Source organism: Perna viridis, chromosome 3 (genome assembly GCF_037379345.1).
Source record: "Perna viridis isolate PV_CMFRI_1.1 ecotype Kerala chromosome 3, ASM3737934v1, whole genome shotgun sequence".
Classification (NCBI taxonomy): Eukaryota; Metazoa; Mollusca; class Bivalvia; order Mytilida; family Mytilidae; genus Perna; species Perna viridis.
The window spans coordinates 28,389,436-28,412,779 of record NC_142447.1 but is presented as its reverse complement, the minus strand read 5'-3'; the positions used below and the strand labels follow the sequence as shown (position 1 = coordinate 28,412,779).

Sequence of the window (23,344 nt, the reverse complement as noted above, 5' to 3'; positions counted from 1 at the left end):
AAAATATTTTTTTCTGAAAATTAAAAATGGCGGAGATATAGCCGCCATTTTGTTTTAAGGAATGAAAAAAGTACCTTTTCATAGTTGAGACATTCAAAAGAAGATCCAAAAATAGATATTAAGCCTATAATTACCATAATCTAAACCAAGGTCTTTCAGCTAGGTGTATTCAACTATATCAAAGAGTAATCATGGGAACCAAGCTTATAGCCAACCATAACAAATATATAGGTTAATGTTATAATAATGACCTTGAATAAAATATTTGACCTTGAATTTGGCCAATGCCAACAATTAGAAAATGGCCATTTTTACCACATTTCAAAGCCCTGTATTTCCTTAAATAACACTTTTAACAAGCTGAATTGTTTATAAGCAATAAGATGCATCCTTATAATATGTACATGTATAACCAGACAGTAGTTTCAGATATGACAATAAAAGGGCACTTTAAAGAAGCCAAGATTTGGTGGATATCTGAGAATCAGAAATTAGCATTTTTTACTTCCTGTGCTTGTAATTGTTTCTTTTTCAGTTTTTAAGCTTGACAGAGAAAATTACTAGAGAAGGTAAAACATGGTAATATAAATCTACAAAAAACATAAGTAGTATCAAAATATAGTGGATGCCATACAACCCTCAATTTGTCTGTGTGTCCATCTGCCACTTTTAAATCATGTCACTGTTTTTCTCTTTAACTTGTTTTTCTTTCATGATAGACTTTTAACATTTGGCATATGAGCAGATAAAATCTCAAGATGATGTGTTGAATACCAGGATTGGTGACAGTTGACCTTGAACTTTGACCTTTAAGGAAAATTTTGTGTTCAATGTGGCTATTTCTAATTAAATAAATTGTGCCCGGACTATAAATATGATATTTCTTTTATCTTTTGACATACATAAATGTATGTAGCCTTAAGATATTTGGCATGTGGGTGGATTATCTAAAGAATATAGGTTTTCAGAGTTGATGACCTTAAACTTTCAACATGAGGTCAACTCTAGCAATATTTTTTTAGAATTTTTTTTATTATGAAATATCTTAAAAGCAGCAAAAAGTTCTCCTAAATACCAGATAGTCATTTTACCTTAACTTCACTATATGTACATGTACAGATATCAAAGTGTAAAAAAAAACTTGAGTGATTGTCCACCAGGTCAGAGGTGTGTGGTTACAATGTATTTCCTGCGTCATTTTATGTAATACTTGTAATGCATCACTCATGATCCATGACAGGGTCTGTATCAGTCTCTTGCTAACCACACAACAATGAATCACTCCAATAAATGTATTTAAGTATCTCTACCTGAAACAGAATAAACAAGGGCTTATATTTTTTGTAAAATAGATTTACTCTACATGCACATTTCGTACATGTATCAATCAATTCAAAACAAGAAGTACTATAATAACCCATGTTCAAAACATACACTACTACATAAAATACATTTGTAGTTTAATACCTCATTACTTGGCATAAATTTATTTGTCTGATTACAAATACATAAACATGCATTTATATATTAAATATCACAAGCATGTATATTGTATATTGTTGATACAGATTATTAAAATATCAGAATTTATTGACATATGTTGTTTTATGTAGACCCTATGTGGCCTATCCCTCTTACAAAATTCTAACTTAAAAAACGTTATGTTTTTTATGTTAAGACACTGAAAATTTTTAGAAAGAATTCAAAGGATAATCAAGCATATTTGTTATTTAGCAAATGAAAAAAAAAGAATTAAAAAACTTGTGATGAGGCCCAACTTTGGACCCAAATAACCTGAAGATGCTAAACTCTATGTAAAATCTGTTAAATCACCTTTCAACCAATTTGAATAGGAACATTTTTTTTATAAACCTATACACATATTGAACATGTTGAGTATGTTTGGTCTATTTGGTTTTGTCTCATGACCATTTATTGTATATGCATTGGCACAATAAAATATTTGTATTTGTACAATAAAAGTACTTTATATTATAATCAGTAATATCCCTGCAATCCATTTTCATTTGATTAGTTCATCTTTTATACGCAAACATTGTGTGTCCTTGTCCCAGCTTACATGTTCAATGTAATATAATGCCATGATTTGCAGGTCCTCTTCTATCAATTTAGTTAAATATGAGACTGTCTTAAATGTTTCTAAATGTTTAACCTGGTTAACTTAACCTCATTGTAATCCAGTGAAGTCAAAAACAGTAAAAGTATGATGTCGATTTGTACATGCATGAAATAACTTACATGTAATATACTGTTACTAAATATCAAATAATAATAATAATATTTAGCTCAAGAGTCTATAACCTACCGGTGCACCTGGTCCATGCTATGTCATATGTCAGTTTTCCATGTCTGGTCTTTGTCCCTGGATTACATTCTTTTGAATACCGCTATAATCTTGGTTCCCTTGATTACTCTTTCAAGGAAGCTCCATTTTTGTTTTGGTTTTGTTCTTTAATGACTTTATTCATTCCTTTATAGATATAAACAAGGCTTTCTCATTGACTGAAACAGTGAAAGGCAGGGTATTTATGAAAGTTAATCCCTTTCGGGATTCGGCGCTGGTGATATTTTTTTGTTTTGATCCCCACCGATCGGAATGATACATAAATCTATGGCAAGCCAAAGTGGACAAAAATGAGCATTTTCTAATATTAAAAAAATGATTTTTTTAATATTACAAATTCATTTTCTAATATTACAAATTAGATTTATTATATCATAAAACACTTTTTTCAAAATTTAAAAATCATTTTTTTAATATTTCAAATTCAGTTGAATTTCTAATATTAAAAAACTATTTTCTAATATTACAAATTAGATTTATTATATCACAAAACACTTTTTTTTCAAAATTTAAAAATATTTTTTTAATATTTAAAATTCAATAGAATTTCTAATATTAAAAAACTGTTTTTTAATATTAGAAATTGATTTTCTAATATTAGAAAATGAACTTGTCGTATTCAATGAGGATTTTTTTTTAATATTAGAAAATCATTTTGTAATATTAAAAAAATGTCACTGATTTTCTAATATTACAAATTCAATTTGTAATATTACAAAATCTGTGATAATTTATATTACTAAATCAGGAATTTGTAATATTGGAAAATGAATTTTTAATACCAGAAAATTAATTTATAATATTAGAAAATGAATTTGTAATATCATTAGAAAATAAGTGTTTTCTAATATTATAAAATGATTTTTTTTAATATTACAAATTCATTTTCTAATATTACATGTTAGATTTCTAATATCACAACACACTTTTTTAATATTAAAAATTCAATTGAATTTCTAATATTAAAAACGAATTTTTAATATAAGATTAATTTTCAAAAAAAAGGATTTGTGAATTCAGTTGCAATTTTTTAATATCAGAAAATCATTTTGTAATATTAAAAAATGTGACTGATTTTCTACTATTACAAATTCATTTTCTTATATTACAAATTCAATTTGTAATATTACAAAATGTGTGATATTTTATAACATTACTAAACCAGGAATTTGTAATATTAGAAAATGGATTTTTTAACATTACAGAATGAATTTCTAATATTAAAATTTTTTTTTCTAATATTCAAAAACTGATTTTGTAATATTAAAAATTCATTTTCTAATATTACAAAATATTGATTTTTTCCACTTTGGTTTGCCATATGAATCCTTTGTATTTTTTAGCCTTAGAAATGAAGTTACATGTACATCCTGACGAATAATTTGCGATACATTCATTTTCTGTAATTCGGGATATAAGAACACATACCAATTCATGTCAGTAGGTACTTTTGAATAATTTTTTGTAATTACTCATAAATTCCTCTAGACATTTCTTTACTGGCCAAATACATGTACAAGGGAATGAAACGTTTCCACTTCACTGTACTACATCGTACCAAGACTAACTCCTCCCATATATGTGGGTTCTAAGAAAATGGTTTTCAATGAATTCTGTACGTCAAACTGTGTTTATTTGATTCGAAATCAATTAATTATGTAACTCTGATATAAAAGTTGTAAGGATATATTTATACATCTTGCATTATAACTGAATAAATCGCGGAAGAACACAGTGCTTAAAAATTGTCCCATTTTCACCAAAATTTGGCAAAAATACCTCTATATTACATGTTGAAAATATGTGAAAACATATTAAATGCCAAGCATGAAACTTTCTAGTGTATTAAAAAAAAACATTTTCTACATTTCAATTACAACAATGATAATTTGTCAGTGTTATTTTATCTTTTATATGCTTCGTGATTACCAAAAATGAATGTCAAGTCGTATGAAAATTATGTCCCCCAATTTGTTTTTTCATCCTTTTGATTACCACTATAACCTTGGTTCCCTGGATTACTCTTGCATGGCCTTTGAACTTAGAAATTAGTCGAAAATCCTCATAATTACCTTTTTCAGTTCAAATTCTCTGAAACTTCCGAACCAGTCAGCGCAACTGCTTGGTAGTGTCCTAACAGATTTTTATGAAGCTGTTCTGTGGACAAGGTGGATACTGCAAGTGGATCCAGTTTGCGGGACGTGGGGAGACATGTGTTTTTGCAGCCAAAAATTGTCTTCTATCATCGGAAACTTGGCACACAGCCAATTTTTACGTAAGGCTATACAAGTGGCTATTTTCCACTTTTATGAATATAAATTTATCAACTTCACATAGACGTAGCGTATGCTGTTGGTGTCATTTTTGGTAAAAATGAAATACGTTGATTTTACAATATTTCACTAGCGAATGTGCAAGCGCGTGTCTAAACATTTCAAAATACTTTGATGCAGGCACGCTGATCCCGATTTCACCAGGACATCATTGCATATGAACAGACAGGAGTGCGCGCAAGGGGGGGGGGTCTTTTTCCTGTTTTCTTTTCAACATTTCTTTCATTATTTTATCAGATTCGCTAAAATCGTATTTTTTTATTCATTACGTCCACACTCGAAATAATTTGATCTAGTATCGTAACTTTTTTATACTTTTTATTTTTTTTTTAAATTGACGTTAAAAGAGTTGCAAAACAGGACGTTACTTTGGAAACGTCAAAAATGCGCTTTGTGACATTTTTGTCAGACACGGTTTAATAACATAATAACATCTAAATGAACTGTCCCGTACTACCATACATCGTGTACTAAGTTACAGCCCTAGATTAATCCTATGAGGAGGAATGACCTGGCCAGCGAAAGCTATATTTTATATAGCCTTGCTGGCCGAGTGGTCAAGGGCGCTGGACTTCGTGTAGGCGGTGTTGCCATAGGTGTCACAGCGGTTCGAGTCCCGCGGACGGAACGACCAAAAATTTGCATCGCAAATTTGATAGTTCTAACATCGTTGGGAATTTTTCAGACCCTTCTATACGTTAACATATCTTCCCTGTATCAATTTGATCTGATGGAGCTGTGTAGTGAATAGAGTCGGCACATTCTGAGACGTTTGTAAAAAAAAAAATAACGTGACATCACAACATACGTGCGTATTTATCTACTATTAGACAATAAAACTCATTATTTTTAGAATAAACATGATATTCTGAATATTTATTCAGTCCTTTAAGCGTGAATATACTTTGGTAAAAATACTATTCGTTGTTATATTTTACAACCGTAAGCAAGAAAGTAGCCAATAGCCAACGTCGAAAAAATTAAGATTTGTGACATAAATGAAATACGGACAAAAAGGCTTTTAACAAAAAGACTGGTTGAACATTTTATATATACTTTCATTGGGTTTATGTAATAAATTGTCAATATAGTTAATAAAAGTCCCGATTAAAAAAAGCTGCTCGCATAACTTTAACAGTTTGTCTTCAAATCGATTTCTTTCCATTTTTACAATGTCCACATCAAAGGGGAGACATTTGTGATATTGTTATACCATTTCATCGTATCATTACGTCATGAAAAATATGACATCGTCTGCAGCACAAACTGCTCTTTCCAAAAAAGTTTGTATTATCAAAATACGCCAAGAGACAACTATGATATATTGGTGAAATGGGAAGCAAGCATTTCTTAATGTTACCCGTCCACATATGAAATGGACGTTCTTGTGATCGAATAATGCTTTCCCCCCACAATTAACGACATCTTTCGAAGATTTATGATTGTAATCCTAAAACAACAACCATTTTCAATCATTTTAATATCTACATTGCCTTTGATAACTCCGCATTCTAATAGCAATATTTCGGTTTTCGTAACCAGCCCCGGTTCAATTGAATGTGATACCAACAATGTACGCAACGTGTAGATTTTTGTCACCTCATACAACAAAGCAAACATTAATAACTGATTAACATGGTCCAAATTTGATCATGAAAACCGGCACATCATTAAGGAAACACCCCTTATATCTAAAAAAAAGTCTGGTCATAATCATAATGCATTTTGGGGAATCTTTTATGACCTTCTTTTATTCCTAAAATAAAATTTACGGCAATTCCAAAATGACTTTTGGACGAATTTTCCAGTTTTGCATGGTTTTCTCAACGACAGGCACTTAAATTTCGGAGCATTCCGAACATGGGATGGAAAGGAAATTGTTACCAAAATTCTTACCTTAAACAAGTCGTTAAGTCGTTACAGTGTTTAAAGAAAAGTAAATGAATATATATGTCTGATTAGAAGTAACGTGTGGTAAGCAGAATTGTTTAAATTTTTCAACGTTTTCGTTATATGAAATATGAAGCTAAATAAATATAATCTGTAAGAGGACGAACTTGAATATGCCTTTAACAGTTTTACATCATGTAGGATTATTTTTTCTTTTTTAAGAATAATCAAGGAAGCCAAGATTCGAGCAGAAATTGAAAGAATATACTTAAACAGGGAAAATATACACACAAAAAAAGAACTTGAAATAACCAAAATAACACGTACAAAGAAACAAAAGTAAATGAGCAACGGGAACACCACTCAAAATTAGGAGCGTGGACTCGTTGCACCGATAGGTGAAGCGTCCTTTGCTTTTCAAGAAAGACCCACAGAGTTGCTCACAAAATATCACGTCCGGGTCTATAACAAAAAAAAAAGACTATGACAAATCGGTTCTCATGGATTAATCATAACGATCTACATGCATAAAACTTATGTAGTGACGACTTTAATCTTGTAACAACATAATCCTATTCCATAAGCTTTATTTTAAGAAGTCTAGCTCTGGATCTCACGTGGCGCTTGGAATTCTTAGTCTGTATGTTATCCCAGGTGGTTAATGGCATGAAAATGTTATTCCGGCTAAGGATGCTTTGCAAAGTAAACACGCTGACAACTGATACTTTTCACATCCGGGCATATAGTTTTGTACTTTTTGTGGAGTATCCCTATAGAGTAGACTCGGCGAATGACTACTTTGATAGTGTATTATTATACACCTACTGCCTGCAGTTGACGGTGGTACATGTATATACTGAATATTACATGTCAAAATCTGTATCGCATATTGTATACCCTAGACTCCTATATCACACCAAGGGCCACCGGCCCGCGGGGAAATACAAGTCAATGGTTGATACAGCATGCAATACAGATTTTAACATATCATGTTCATCATATCATATACTTAAACCATACTTCAAGTATAGTCTGTGATTGATTTGATTGATTGATTGTTGGGGTTTAACGTCCGAGCAGCAATATTTCAGCTATATTCAGACGATGAACATGAAATGGACGACAAAATGAACATGAAATGATGATGAAATGAAAAAGGGATGGGACACAAGGACAATGGGGTCGACAAATTTTGATTGCCACTTGAAATAGGGAGAGGTGGGTAGGGGCGGGCAATTTAACCTCCTTTGGCGGAGCCTTATGGTTCCTACTCCAGGAGAATACCACAGTAGGGATCTTTAACGTGCAAGGAACGTGGTATCTTTCCCAACACGGTGCACCACTATGGTTTGCGGTCAGGTTTTCCGTATTATAGCCTGACAACCCCAGCATGTAACACGCCAGGGGTACCCCATTCCAACACCTGGGGCACACATCCCAGTTGCTCTGTGGGCAAAGCGCCCTAGCCCCCGGCTAGGGTTCTGAGCACTATTTAGTCGCCTTTTACGACAAGCTTAGCGCTGCTGCAGGCCTATTCTTTTAACACCCGGACCTGCACGGGGCTATAGTCTGTGAAGGGGTGCTATATAAGGTAATGCGATAAGGGTAGATGATATAGGGGTTAAACGAACACTTATAAGGCATATACAAAAAAAGTTATATTTTTATAGTTTTCCTTTCCTGGTTTGTCTACCCCGGACTTGACTTTTTATGAGCAACTCGGCGGGTGCTTCTAGAAAAGCGGAGGACGCTTACCCTACCGGTGCACCTGGTCCATGCTCCCAATTTTAAGCGGAGTCCGAGTTGCTCATTTGCTTTTGTTACTTTGTATGTATGATTTTAGTTACTTTGTGTTCTTTGTTGTGTATGTCTGTTTTCCATGTCTGGTCTTTGTCCCTGGATTACATTCTTTTGGTTACCGCTACAACCTTAGTTCCCTTGATTACTCTTTAATCTAAATATATGATTTACTAGATTAACGCACGAGGAAAGAATGTCGCCCTAGATGAACTCTGAGTGAGGTGATCTATTATACCACCCTCAACTTCTGACAAGATGTGTTTTATTATACTGAATATTATTCACTCCTTATTTGGATATTCTTTTTAGAATTTGTCTGAATGTATTTCCGAAAATTCTCTTCCACTTTTCTTATTAGTGTCACCAAGACGAAAAATAACTTCGTTACATTAAGAGCGAAAAGTATAATATTCATACACCTCGGAGTATTATAGTGAAGCGGAAATGGTCGATGATTTCCAATTATAATGAATTAATACTAGTTATCGGGATCAACTAAAAAATTACATTATAAAGAAAAATGTACGATCTCCGTGAATTATCCGACCAACACCAAACAAGAATGATTCAACAAAATGACGGAATCCTACTTCGCTGCACAATTCTTGTTTGTTCTCCTTTTTGTATGTTACTTCCCTGAACATTCATTTTTCAGATATCATTACCCCAATACCCCAACACGCGGCGTTTAGACTGAATAATCTACCATTACATGTAAGTATTCAAAAAGAGATTAGCGCCCTTAGATAAAGCGCATCTTTTATGCAGTAATTCTTTTCGTTCGGAATGAGTTTTGAAAAAAAGAATATTAATGCACTTTCGGACAAACATGTAGGCTGATGGGCTGTTAGACGAACAGATTGTACAAAATATTTTGTTTTTTTGCCATTTGATTTGATAACGCTTTTTTACACTGTTTTCTCTCTGGAGATTTGTTTCATTTTTAATTGCTATTTTCCTATAATTTATACATGTACACGTCTGTTTGTCTATGGACCAGCTGCCTACATATTTGTCCTATAGTGTTTAAAATTTATGTTTTCAAAACTCATTCCGAACAAAAGAATTACTACATAAAAAATGCGCTTTATTTTATGGCGCTAATCTCTTTTTACATACTAAAGTGTAGATTATTGAGTCTAAACGCCGCGTGTTGGGGTATTGGGGTAAAAAAAATGGTTTATCGAAATTGGATGTGTAGGAAAGTAACATAGAAATAGGAAAATAAATTAATATTTTGCAGGACTCCGTCGTTATGTTGAAACATTCTTGTTCTGTGTTTGTCAAGTAATTCACGTTCATTACCGTAGGAGATCGTACATTTTTCTTTTTTTTCAATGTAAATTTTTAATCGATCCCGTTAACTATTATAGATATTATAACTGGAAATCATTGGACATTCCAGCTTCATTAAAATAAGGCCTTGTGTAAATTTTTATATAACATTTTTCGCCCTTTATGATACGAGTTGCGGACCTACATTGTACATGTAAGTTATTTTTCAAAAAAAGTGAGAGAGTGGGCGATAATTTTTGGAGATACATTGGAACAAATTCTAAAAACTATCCAAATACCAATTGAAAGATATTCAGTATATTAATAAAACACATATTGTGTGCAGTTGAGGGTGGTATAATAGATCACCTTATTTAGAGTTTGCCTAGGGCAATATTCTTCCCCCGTGCGGTAATCTACTAGTATACCACCGTCAACTGCAGGCAGTAGATGTATATTATTTCACTATCAAAGCAGTAATTCGCCGAGTCTACTCTATACAGGGAGATTCCACAAAAGGGACAAGACTATATGCCTGGCTGTAAAAAGCGCCAGTTATAATCGTGTTTACTTCTCAATGCGTCCTTAGCGGGAGTAACAACTTCATGGCATTAACTGCATGGGCTCACATAACGACTGAGAATTCCAAACGCAGTAGCGTAACACCATTAAGGCAGTGTAAGCATGTGCTTACAAATTATTTTGACAATTTATTAATTTTTTTTTAGTTTTTCACAACCTTAGCTTTACATCTAGAAATTATCTCTATTAAACATAAGATCATTTAAATGTAACTGTGGTGTTTAAGTTCTATAGGTTAAACTAGCGTCCGTGTGTTGATCTTGAACTTTATAAAACCTAAAAGGACACCGTTTACATTGACGTGATGAATACATGCGTCTGGGATAAACACGCTTTAATCGACGTCTCGAAATCAAAACATTATCATCCTCAAGTGAAGTCATCCCTCTTCATCAGAACATACTTTGAGCAAAGGACAAAGTAAATTATCACAATACTATTTAAAACAGATATAGAACCTCAAGTTTTGTCGGAGCCAGATACGTCTGCTCGTCCTGCTCAATGTTGCACTGAATGTGTAGATAATACGCTAGCGCTTAAATCATTACAGCCACAAAACTTTGATATCGCATCGTACAAGGGAAAAGTTGACGGCAAACAAAAGTTATTTCTACTGAAAAACAAATGGGTTGTTCCGCTTCGTTTGTATTTCCTCTTACAGAAGTTCGAGGAGTTAAAAGTGGTTTAATCGAACATGGCTCGATAAACATCCTTGGTTAAGATATTCCGAGTCAGAAAATGGAGTGTATTGTTTGTATTGCGTTTTATTCAATAATTCTGATAAGTCTTTTGTAAGAACCCCTGCAAATGATTGGGCAAATTTGACAACTTTGATAAAATGCCATTTGGGCCAACCTGGTCATGACAAGTGTAGTGCAATGAGTGAATTTTTTTATGAAAATTGCTGAAGGTAAAAGGAATGATGTTGAGTAGCTCATTTCAAAATAAAATATCAAGAAACAGGGCTATCTTGAAAGACTATTTTGAAGGCTATTTGTGTGTTAAGCAGAACATTCCTCTACGTGGTCATACCGAAGATAAAAGTAATTTCATTGCTCTTATGAAATTTAGGGCAGAAAATGATAGGATTTTGTCTGACCATTTTCAAATTTATGCAGTCCCCCAAACGCTAGATTTCTATCAACCTAGATACAAAATGAGTTAATTCATATTTGTGGCCAACAGTTAAGACAGGATATCGTCGATGGGTGTAATTAGCATAATTGCAGATGAAACTACTGATATTTCTACCGTCGAACAGGTTTCTTTATGCTTGCGTTCTGTCGGTACCGTCAAAGAGGGTGAATCGGGTGTAAAAAGCTCTGGCGAAAACTGTAATGGATAAACTAAATGAGTATGGGGTCACTACGCATGCAATGAGAGGTCAGGGGTACGATGGATCGGCGAATGTCAGGTAAAAAATCGGGCGTTCGCACTCATATTCAAGCTGAAATTCCAGAAGCTCATTCTATGCATTGTTTTGCTCACTGCTTGAACTTAGCTGTTGCCAAATCATGTCATCTTCCTATAATTCGCAATACCGTTGACATAGGTAAGGATGTTTCGTTTGCTTTTGGGTATTCTTCAAAGAGGACTGGATTGAAAACAATGCTAGTCTGAGCAGGCTGACCCAGAACAGCTAGAGGCTTTTGATGGTAGGACAAAAATAAAGAGTATGTGCAAGATGAAACGGTCGAGTAGAGCTGACGACTGGACACATTCATTGCTGACCATCCAATAATTGTTGACACCTTGGAAGATCTCGCGCCAGGTGGTGATAAAAATGCAAAGCAGCTGAAGCTGGTCATTCAAGATTTTGGATTCATGGTCGCATTGGTTGTAACAGAACGCGTCTTGCAAGTTATCTCAAAACTATCAACTTTGTTACTAAAACCCTCACTTGGCCTGGTAGAGGCAGCGCCAGAAGCCAAGACTGTATTTTTTTTCTTTTAGGAGAATCAGACAAGATGATAGCTAGAGTGGTATAGGTATATCCTCAAACTGGCAAAAGATCAACGTAAAGAACCAAGCAAACCTAGAACAGCAGGGAGGCAATAGCATAAATTGAATCATTGCAGAGCATTTCATTTATCACTATAATAGTACATAATAAAACGAAAAACGTATACATGTAGCTTTTTTATGTAACAGAAAATATTGAATTAATAAGAAAAAAACTATAGAGGCTCCCTCAAGCTTGAATTGCTCACCTTGTTCAATTACTCTATCAAGGAGTCGCCTTACAACTTCGACCCAATGCAGACTAAAAGTAATCCGTTTCATCAAATGAATTTTTTTCTACCTATAATGGTTTTCAAGATGTTTGCTAAAAACTCAAAAATGTTACTTCTCACCTTCATTAGTTTGATTAACAGGTTTCAACTATTGACACTTTCATTAATTGTGATGCATTGTTCCAAAAAAGATTTGTAAAAAGATTTTGATCCCGTGAGTCAGTCTTTGAACTCGTTTTAATTTCATCTGCAACTACCTTTCATCGTTTTTTGACACGACCTTGCAAAATGCAAAAGACTATGACATCTATTATGCTAGTGTTTGTAAAACATCACAGTTCCGTTGCTTCCTTTTTCTGCATGATTAAACTTCACATTTACTTTTGTCAACTATGTATTATATCCATCTTATGTTAAAAGTTTAAGATGAAAGTTCACAAATGTCAACTATGTTGCACCAAGTATATTTATCATTTACACCATTCATTCTTTGTCCTGTATACAGAGAGAAAAGGGTAAGTGGACATCAGATTCAGTCACTTAAAAGGGGTACGTTCGGTTAATACAAGATTCGGCCTTGAATATTAACATGGTCAAACCAGTATTGCATGTATTGCAATTGGGATCAGGGCTCGGAGCGCCCTCCCGTCTTCTCCGGAAAAAAAATGATTGAATTGAATGAAAATCACTGTTCAAACATGGGCGCACCCTTTCTTTGGCCAACCAGTGGCCCCACTCGTTTCTCAATTCCACCCCTGTACTGCATCAGTAGTTAGTTTTCAGTTATGTTTACAATGTTGGTCACCTGAATGTAAACCATTCCACTTTACAAAATGTACTTCTTGCTGATACTTTCAATACAAGTACATGTAGCTAGAATACATAAATTGCAAATTCACTATTTATGATTTGCATCGTGATGTATTTCGCCAGTGAAAATCGCTTGTCTTATCATCGTTAACTATTATAATTTGAACGAACAAATTAGTAAAGCATATTGAAGAAATCTGTTAATAACAGCTATCAAATCCAAAGTTATCATTTAAACATGCTTAAACTGAATGCATACTCAGATCTAATTTTATATCATATATTCAGATTAAAATATATAACTTTTTTGTATATGCATTATAAGTGTTTGTTTAATCCCTAAATCATCTACCGAGTATCACATACCCTATATCATACTCCTAGACCTATATAGCATACCCTATATCGCACCCCTTCACAGAACATACTTGAAGTATTGCTAAAATATATGATATAATGAACATGACATGTTAAAATCTGTATCATATGCTGTGTCTACCCTCGATATATATCATCCGGCTGGCCGTTGGCCGTTGAGGTGATAAAGGAGTCTCGGGTTGATACAGCATGTGATACAGATTTTGACATGTAATATTCAATATATAATGATAAGGAGATATATGCTGTACACGTGTTTCAAAGAGTAATCAAGGCAACCAAGATTCTAGCAGAAATCAAAGGGACGCAATTTAGGGACAAAGACCAGGCATGGAAGACAGAAACACACAACAAAGAACATGAAATAGCTAAAATAATACGTACATTTTGTACAAAGAAAAAAAGTAAATGAGCAACTCGGACTCCACTAAAAATGGGAGCTTGGACCAGGTAAATCGATTGAGAAAGTGTCCTCTGCTTTTCTAGAAACACTCACCGAGTTGCTCATAAACAGTCAAACCTGGGATTGACAACAGAGGAATGGAAAACTATGACACGTTGAACAAATCCGTTCTCGTGGTGCAGATGGATATACCGTAAAGGTCCGCGAGTTCACAACTTCTGTAGTGATGACTTCGATTTTGTAGCAACATAACCCTGTTCCAGAAGCCTAATTGTATGAAGTCTAGCGCGGTACAAGAAGTCTGCGTAGATACGGCAAGCTCTGGTATAACGTAGGAGTCGTGATATGAAAACTCCATACGCAGGTGCTGAAGAATTTAAATACATTGAAAGATCTAAATAAAAAACAAGGAGCTGGCGTTGGTTTTTCCTTAATTTTCAAATGTATGTGAGTAATATATGATATGAATCGGGTCAGACGGACTGGTGAATACCCTCGGGGACCTTTGGTCTACTGTGATGATATATTTTGGCATATTTCGTATTTGGGAAGATTTTATGTTAAACATTTTGTTAATTTATGAAATTAATTGTTTAAATCACTTAAACATTACATTTTCCAAGGAGTATAATTGAGAAGTAGTCAAAAGGATGTTTCCAAATTAACAAGAAAGAAACAGGGTAATACTTAATATCTAGGTCCGTTAATCAACTCAAAAGGATCTTATGAAGACGTCGATTAAAGAATAAGATAATCAATTAGTATATCATAAACGGAATGCAGAGACGGAGATAATTTGGTATATAAAAAGATGTTGCAGCCAGCTTAATCATTTCTGGTTTGCAATAAAATATATATCGGATTCTCTTCTATCTCACTAACAGGTATATGATGGACTTTAATTCAAATAGATTATTAATTCCTTTGATAAATTCTCAAATTATTACTATTTCACAGCAAAGCAAATTTAGATTTTATTCAGTAAACTAATTTTATCAGGAAAAAAGCCCATTGCAGGTCCGGGTGTCAAAAGACAAGCCTGGAGCAGCGCTAAGCTTGTCGTGAAAGGCGACTAAATAGTGCTCAGAAACCTAACCGGGGTCTAGGCGCTCTGCCCACAGAGCAACTGGGTTGTGTGCCCCAGGTGGTGGAATAGGGTACCCCTGGCGTATTGCATGCTGGGGTTGTTAGGCTATAATACGGAAAACCTGACTGCAAACCACAGTGGTGCACTGTTTTCGGAAAGATGCCACGTTCCTCGCACATTAAAGAACCCTGCTGTGGTATTTGATAGGAGTAGGAACAGGAAGCTAAATTACCCAACCCTACCCATCCCAAAATTTGTCAACCCTATTATCCTGGTGTCCCATCCCTTTTTTCATTTCATCATCATCATTTCATGTTCATCTATCATTTATTTCATGTTCATCGCCTGGATATAGCTGAAATATTGCTGCTCGGGCGTTGAACCCCAACAATCATTCAGGAAAACAATTTAATCCTTATTGCTTAGTACAACGTTGGGTTATAAGTAGTTTACAAATCGTACCTGAATTAATGAATGAAAATATTTTAGTTATATTAGGTCAAGGGATCAAATAATAGTAAATCAAATCCGCTTAACTTTATGTTATATTTGGTTGTTTTGACATGTTTTTTGTTTTATTTATATATATTGTTATTTTATCAATGACTTCTGGTTTGCAATAAAATATATATCGGATTCTCTTCTCTCTCACTTACAGAGTGAGCTAGTTCTATCCAAAGGCTTTTTTCGGCAGTTTTGTCCCAAAACAAGCATAACACTACCACTACTTGCATCGACCCACTGGTTGCTAAATACAGTAAAAGACGGTACACCAAAAGCAGTACTCCTATTGGTATTGCAAATTAAATTTCGATATGTTATACACGTGTTTCAAGAAGTACTCAAAATCCAAATTTTTCGAGGTAGGAAGACAGCACCGAGAAGTTCTACCAAGCGCAATTCAAGAAATGAAACCTCAGTATTTTAAGCTTTTGATTTTTGTAACACTTCAAATATAAGTGTACACTTCATGCTATAGATTGTATCGGGCACAAGCGAATGTATTGGAAGCTGTATTTGTCGTACAAAAACACCGAACCTGCGTGGTTGCTGTTTATGAAGTATGAAAGACTTTTCAGAAACTTTTCAAAAACTGGGAAATTGAATGCCTGCATCCAAGTCAATTTTACAGAGCTCCATGAAAGTAAATAGTTTAGAGTATTTCGAATGAAACAAAAAGGCAAAGATAAAAAATAAATACTACTTACGAAAGCTTGACATGTTATAACTATTTCTTTACCACAGTAATGCCGTTCCAAGTCACTAAGCTTCCAATACACAATACATATTTTTTTCAGATTTAAAACATAGAGATGAAACATGTTTTCAGTATAAATCCATGCAACTCCTGGTGGTAAATGAAACGAAAACTAATTGGTTTTTCTTCAGTAATTCATGTCTACATGAAAACCCGTACGAAAAGGGCAGATTATTAATTCATGATCGCTAAAGAACTATAAATTTAACAAATAGTTCACGATGAGAGTAATATGGCAATATATAGCCTGGTTAGTCGCCCCAAAAAATTATGGACAGAATAGTTGCTGATTCTTAAACTATGGCCACACGTTCTTAAAGGAGAACACCATGTTATTCTGCAAGTCATGGATATCGAAACTAATCTGTTAAATATTCATGAAAATTAAATTGAAACAAAAAAATTTCCTTTTCTTAATTAATTAATCGAGATTTATAATTAGAAAATTTGAGTTTCCCGCCCCTATGGGTGCCACCATAATCGGTTAAATTGTGACGTCATGAAGTCAGTTTGTAAAGTAAAAGTAAATAGGTAATTGATTACGATGTCCCAAAAATCGCTTGGACTTTTCCCCTATAATTTCAACCCAAAATAGATAGAAGAGATTGAGGCACAACCTGTAAGCCAAATGTCAGACATTATTGACGAACAACGGGATTTGCAGCCAGATGACTGGTATTTGTAAGGAAAATCTTATGACTACTTCCGAAGAATGATGCTGATAAAAAAAAAAAGAAAACTTTTAGAACATTTCTCTTTTGTCATTCGTGCAATCGTAAGCTTGACAAGTCATTATGTTTTGGTGATTAGATAAAATTCTTTGTTTACATATTATTTGCAGTACTTGCATCAGTACCAAACCGACTTAGTGACGTCACAAGCCAATCGGAAACTATCGGTAAAAAATCAATAAAGTCTGCCTATGATCTTCCTTCAGATAGGAGAGTTCTGCAAGATGGCTATCCACTTACATTTCAAGGATTTCGAACTTTGCATAGCCTTGAGCATTTTATAAAAGCGCATTTTGCATTTAATGTTATATTTTTTTTTGTTTACGTGGGTATAATTTATCATAAGAGCCTAACTTAATGCAAAGGTGGTCTTTCTCTTTAATTTGAAAGCGAAGCGGTACATATAATTTCCTACCGGTTCATATGACGTTATGGCCCCGTGAGAAAGAATAGGCCCACAGCAGCGCTAAGCTTGTCGTAAAATGCAAACAATTAGAGCTCGGAACCATGGCTGGGGGCAAGGGCGCTTTGCCAACAGAGCAACTGGGTTGTGTGCTCCAGGAGGTGAAATAGGGTACCCCTGCCTTGCTACATGCTGGGGTCGTCAGGCCATAATACGGAAAACCTGATACCAAACCATAGTAATTGAAAGATGGCACATTCCTTGCACGTTAAAGAATCTTGCTGTGCTATCCGAGTAGGAACCTTTGTTCTCCCCCACAGAAGGCTAAATGCCCGATCCTATCCACCTCTCCCTATTTCCGGTGGCAGTCGACACCCGTCAACCCTATTGTCCTTGTGTCCTTTCCCTTTTTTCATTTCATCATTAATTTCATGTTCATTTTATCATACAAGTCATGTTCATTGCCTGGATATAGCTGAAATATTGCTACTCTGGCGTTAAACCCAAACAATCAATCAATCAATCGTATGACAATATGTGGACTGGCAGATATATCTAAGAAAATAAACAAATAAAGGTCTTAAAAGTATATTTATATCCGGTAATGATGTGTTGCAATGCCGTATACAGTTAACCGATTGTTTGTGTTTGGAGGAGGTAACATTCTTATCGAAATACTTTGTCTTAATTTGTAAACAAAGAGAAATTCGTGAGGAAAGTTGTTGTGGTCTATAATGACAACACTACAGAAAACAGGAACACGAAGACAATGAAATAAAAAAACAACTTCAAGTAGAGAAATTTAATGATTCACGATACAAAAAAAGAGAATCAAAGTTAAACACAATGAACAATACGCAGATAGATTATAAGAACGACAAAAAAAAAAAAAAATCCAGTAATCCAGTCTCATGCAAGAATTCGGGATGAGTTAAAGAACTTCCTGGAGAAATGCACATTATCTATTTGCATGGCCGGAAGTAATTATGTCCAATGGACTAAAATGAGTGGTGAAATAGCCAGAGATGCCCGTTTTATGTTTGCAAGTATTTTGCAAAATCTAATTTTGTACAATGGTTAAATCTGTCCGCAGGATGGAGATACAGCATATCGGTCGATTTGCACATGTCAAAGTCACGATTATCTCCCAAGAACACCATCATACCAACTTATAAACAACACCATTAATGATAATAGATGAAGAAAAGATTTTAGAGTACGCAGAGAATTCAAAAGGCAGTTAACTTTGTTAGTTTTCAGTGGAAGCACATAAAAAAATTCATGGATTTATATGAATTTCATTTTCCATAAAACTGTTATCTTGTTGGCTGGAATACACTGAAGAAGAGATTTGAATCTCTCAGTTGCACAAAGTTTTTTTTTCATTACAGTAAGTGTTTTCAAAAGCAAAAGACAGAACGAAGATAACAAAAAACAACTAAACAAATATTATATGAGTGTATCTATGCAGAGTATGGTAAAACTAGTGTATAGAAATGGTTGTATTATGGATAGTATAGTTGGTGATATCTTAAACTTACCTTTTTTCAATAAGTATTATAAAAAGTTCAAATATACACTGTTAAATTGTGAAAAGGTTGCATGAGAAAATTTGAATTTTTATCATGAACAAATAGCAGATTTTAGTCACTGATTATATTTGTAGTTATGTAAAAGTCATAAAAATGTATATTAAACTTACTTTCACACTTAATTAGTTTTACGTTGACGTAATTGTTACGTATTAAAACAAAATATATTCAAATTGTAAATCAATGATCATAAGCACTTTGTGTAATGTTCTGTAAACTATATAATCTTTAATCAATGATATATTACTTAGTTTATTTCCCCCTAGCAATAAGTTAAAATTGTCAAGAATAAAACTTTCTTCACACGTATGGTTTTTGAGAAAATGCTATTTTATAGCCGCCTAATTCATCCACAAAAAAAACATTTGTAACAAATTAAAGACTACACATCAAATCAAATAGTAAGCATTGCCATGGGTTGCACATGCGCAATCTGTCCATGGTTCTTGAGCGAAGCGAGGAATAACTGTAATCAAGCCAGTTTTATTGTTGTCTTAAGGTACTATGTGGTGACGTCATCAAGTCTTGAAACATGACAGGATTGACTACCTAGTAGGATTTGGACAAGTTGCTTACGTACGAACACATGTGGATTCGCTTTGTTGTTATTATTTTTTTAAATTAATTAAATTGAATTGCTTTAATTAAGTACGTAAGATAATTTTTTTCTTACCATTTATCTCTTGTAATCTTCTGTTTTTACTTCTCAACTAAAACCTTGTAAAACGTCATCTTTATGGAAGACTGATCACTGTTGGAAATAATTTTCAAAAAATTATACATTTGAATAATACATCAATCCACGTAGTGCAGGTGTTTTTGTATATAATAAATCAATGTTAAGCTAAAAGTGAAATGTAGCGAATACATGTACACTCAAGGATGCTATTGATTACTTTCCATGTCGATCATCTTTTCTATATATATATATATATATATATAGAAAGGTCTGAAAAATTCCCAACGATGTTAGAACTGTCAAATTTGCGAAGCAAATTTTTGTTGTTCCCTCCACGGGACTCGAACTCATACCGCTGTGACACCTATGGCAACACCGCCTGCACTAAGTCCAGCGCCCTAGACCACCCGGCCAGCTAGGCTATATAAAAATATAGCTTTCGCTGGCCGGGTCATTCCTCCTCGTAGGATTAATCTAGGGCTGTAACTTAGTACACGATGTATGGTAGTACGGGACAGTTCATTTAGATGTTATTATGTAGGATAGAGGATCAAATTAATGATGCATGTCACAACAAATCAATATTATACAACGTCTCAGAATGTGACGACTCTATCCGCGTTGGGAAAGATGCCACATTCCTCGCACGTTAAAATAACCCTAATGTGGTATTCTCCCGGAGTAGGAACCATAGGGCTCCGCCACAGGAGGCTAAATTGCCCGACCCTACCTACCTCTCCTTATTTCCAGTGGCAATCAAAATTTGTTGATCCCATTATCCTTGTGTCCCATCCCATTTTTCCTTTCATCATCATTTCATATTCATTTTATCATCCACTTCATGTTCATCGTCTGAATATAGCTGAATTATTGCTGCTCGGGCGTTAAACCGCAACAAAAAAACTGACAAACTGATACATAGATCGTTCCTCAAGATAAGTTCCTCGTTCCCACAAAGTACAGATATCATTCCCTCAAGATAATATGTTCCTACAAGATGACATGTCGTTCCCACAGGATTATATGTCGTTTCCACCAGATATTATGTCGTATTATCTTGTTGGAACGACATATTATCTTGAAGGAACGATTTATTAATGTATCTTTTGGGAACGACATAGTATCTTGATGGAACAATATATGTATCTTGTGGGAACGACATATTATCTTGAGGAAGGATCTATGTATCTTGTGGGAACGAGAAACTTATCTCGTGGGAACTACATACTACTTCAGGGAACATATTATCTTGAGGGAACGATATGTGTATTTAGTGGGAACGACTTATTTTCTTGTGGGAACTACATACTACTTGAGGGAACAACATAATATTTTTTTTCATGGCCGCATTCTGTATGCCGTTGTGCATAAAAAATGGAAGCATTTTTGTTTCGGTAATTTGCAGTAGAAAAATGCACATTCTCAATAATTCGTGTAAGTGAATACAATATCGCGGATAAAATTCACCTTGATAAACACCAAATTGGCAAAATGTAACTGTGAATTTAAGCATTTGGAGGGAACCAAATATTTATCGTATCGAATCTTGCAAATCTACTTTTAAAATACATATGAAGAAAAAAATCCTCAAGACTTTTATTAGAGTGAATTAAGTCTGCGTCCGATTTAATTGTATTAAAACCACCATGAACATATATCAATAAGGTTCTGCACGACCTGAAAACACTAAAACAAGTGGTATGGCTTTTCCAATAAAGACATTGCTTATTGCACGTGATGATATCATTGAATCTAAGCCTGAACAGTGCCTGTTTTTTTTTCATGTCACTACATATGCCAACAGCCCGTGTTGCTTCAACAGGAATACTGCTCGCATCAATTATCCCGTATACTAAAGAATCTAAGGAGCAATCCTGAATTTCTGAATTACCACAGACGATCAAATACTTGTCATTTCCAACTTTAACATTTTCCGTAAATGCAACCGTTAATGTACTGATTGGTCTTTCGTGGCGCAATCAATAAATCAACAAGTATATCTACAACATGCAGCCAAAGGCGACAATAATAATTATAAAAAAGACGAACGCCAAAAATAAAAAGGAGCCGTTTATGAACTCAACCCATATTCCTTTGGCAATACAATTATCCGAACGTACAAATCGTTTTATTACCATTTAAACATATTCGTACTAAATATAAGCTTAAATGAAAGAACAATTTAAACATACCATGTACATGCACATAAATGAAGACTGAATGAAACAAACCGAACCATGAGCTTCACTGAGTACATGTCTATGCGTAACAGATATTAGGTAGCTGTCTTTGTAAGAATCATGCAAAATATGAAAAAAAGTGATACACCCCAAAAAGGCTACATATTTTTATTTTTGTAGTGAAGTTGTTTTATGGGTCTATATTATGAAATGTGTAATTATTCATTCAAGTCTGCCTGCTCTTCGGAGATTATCAACATTGAAAATCCAATAGATTCTATTGTATTTGAGTGCCATTCACAGAGTTATCTCCCTTAATTTTGTATTACACGTGCATTCTATACAATTTTTATCTCCTATGAGCACAGGTTGTATGAAAAACCAAATGTTAATTTTTGTTTTCTAAAGCATTTTAAACAAAATATAAAAAAAAAAATAAAAATATATAGGCTTTCCAACCATGTATCACATCTTGCATGATTCTTAGCTGGAGTGCTACTTAGAACATTAATGCTTTCTGTTATTAAATCTGATGCAGCAGGTGTGTTTATAATACCTTTAAAACAATTTGTACATGGATTAGTTTTATCAGATCCCACACAGGCTGTGTTTGCAGTGCTCTTTAGATTTGAAGTCGTATCACTGCTCTATCTGTATCAATAAATTGGAAATTAATGCTTTAAAAAGTGATATCTTTTCTGACAAATAAGTAAAATTTTAATGGTGAAATATCATGTCAATGTAGGAAGTCCTATGGTTGCTTTGTCAATATTTCCATCGAATATCTTTTGCAAACCTCTCTCTCTATATATATAAATATAGAAAGGTCTGAAAAATTCCCAACGATGTTAGAACTGTCAAATGTTAGAACTGTCAAATGTGCGATGCAAATTTTTTGTCGTTCCTTCCGCGGGACTCGAACTCGTACCGTTGTGACATCTATGGCAACACCGCCTGCACAAAGTCCAGCGCCCTAGACCACTCGGCCAGCTAGGCTATATAAAAATACAGCTTTCGCTGGCCGGGTCATTCCTCCTCGTAGGATTAATCTAGGGCTGTAACTTAGTACACGATGTATGGTAGTACGGGACAGTTCATTTAGATGTTATTATGTAGGATAGAGGATCAAATTAATGATGCATGTCACAACAAATCAATATTATACAATGTCTCAGAATGTGACGACTCTATTTGCTACACTGCTCCATCGGATCAAATTGATACAGGGAATAAACGTATATAAAGGTCTGAAAAATTCCCAACGCTGTTAGAACTGTCAAATTTGCGATTTGCGGTGTTGCCATAGATGTCACAGCAGTACGAGTTCGAGTCCCGCGGAGGGAA

The 23,344-nt window shown here is 34.2% G+C and overlaps 1 long non-coding RNA gene across 1 annotated transcript; it reads right to left on the bottom strand.

Annotated features, from left to right (window-relative positions):
- Window positions 1-913: 913 nt before the first annotated feature.
- Window positions 914-22,859, bottom strand: LOC148621721 (uncharacterized). Its single transcript, XR_015921229.1, has 3 exons — window positions 22,013-22,859; window positions 19,815-19,892; window positions 914-1,310 (listed from the first exon to the last, which is right to left on the bottom strand). It is a non-coding gene; the product is annotated as an uncharacterized LOC148621721 (long non-coding RNA).
- Window positions 22,860-23,344: the final 485 nt, after the last annotated feature.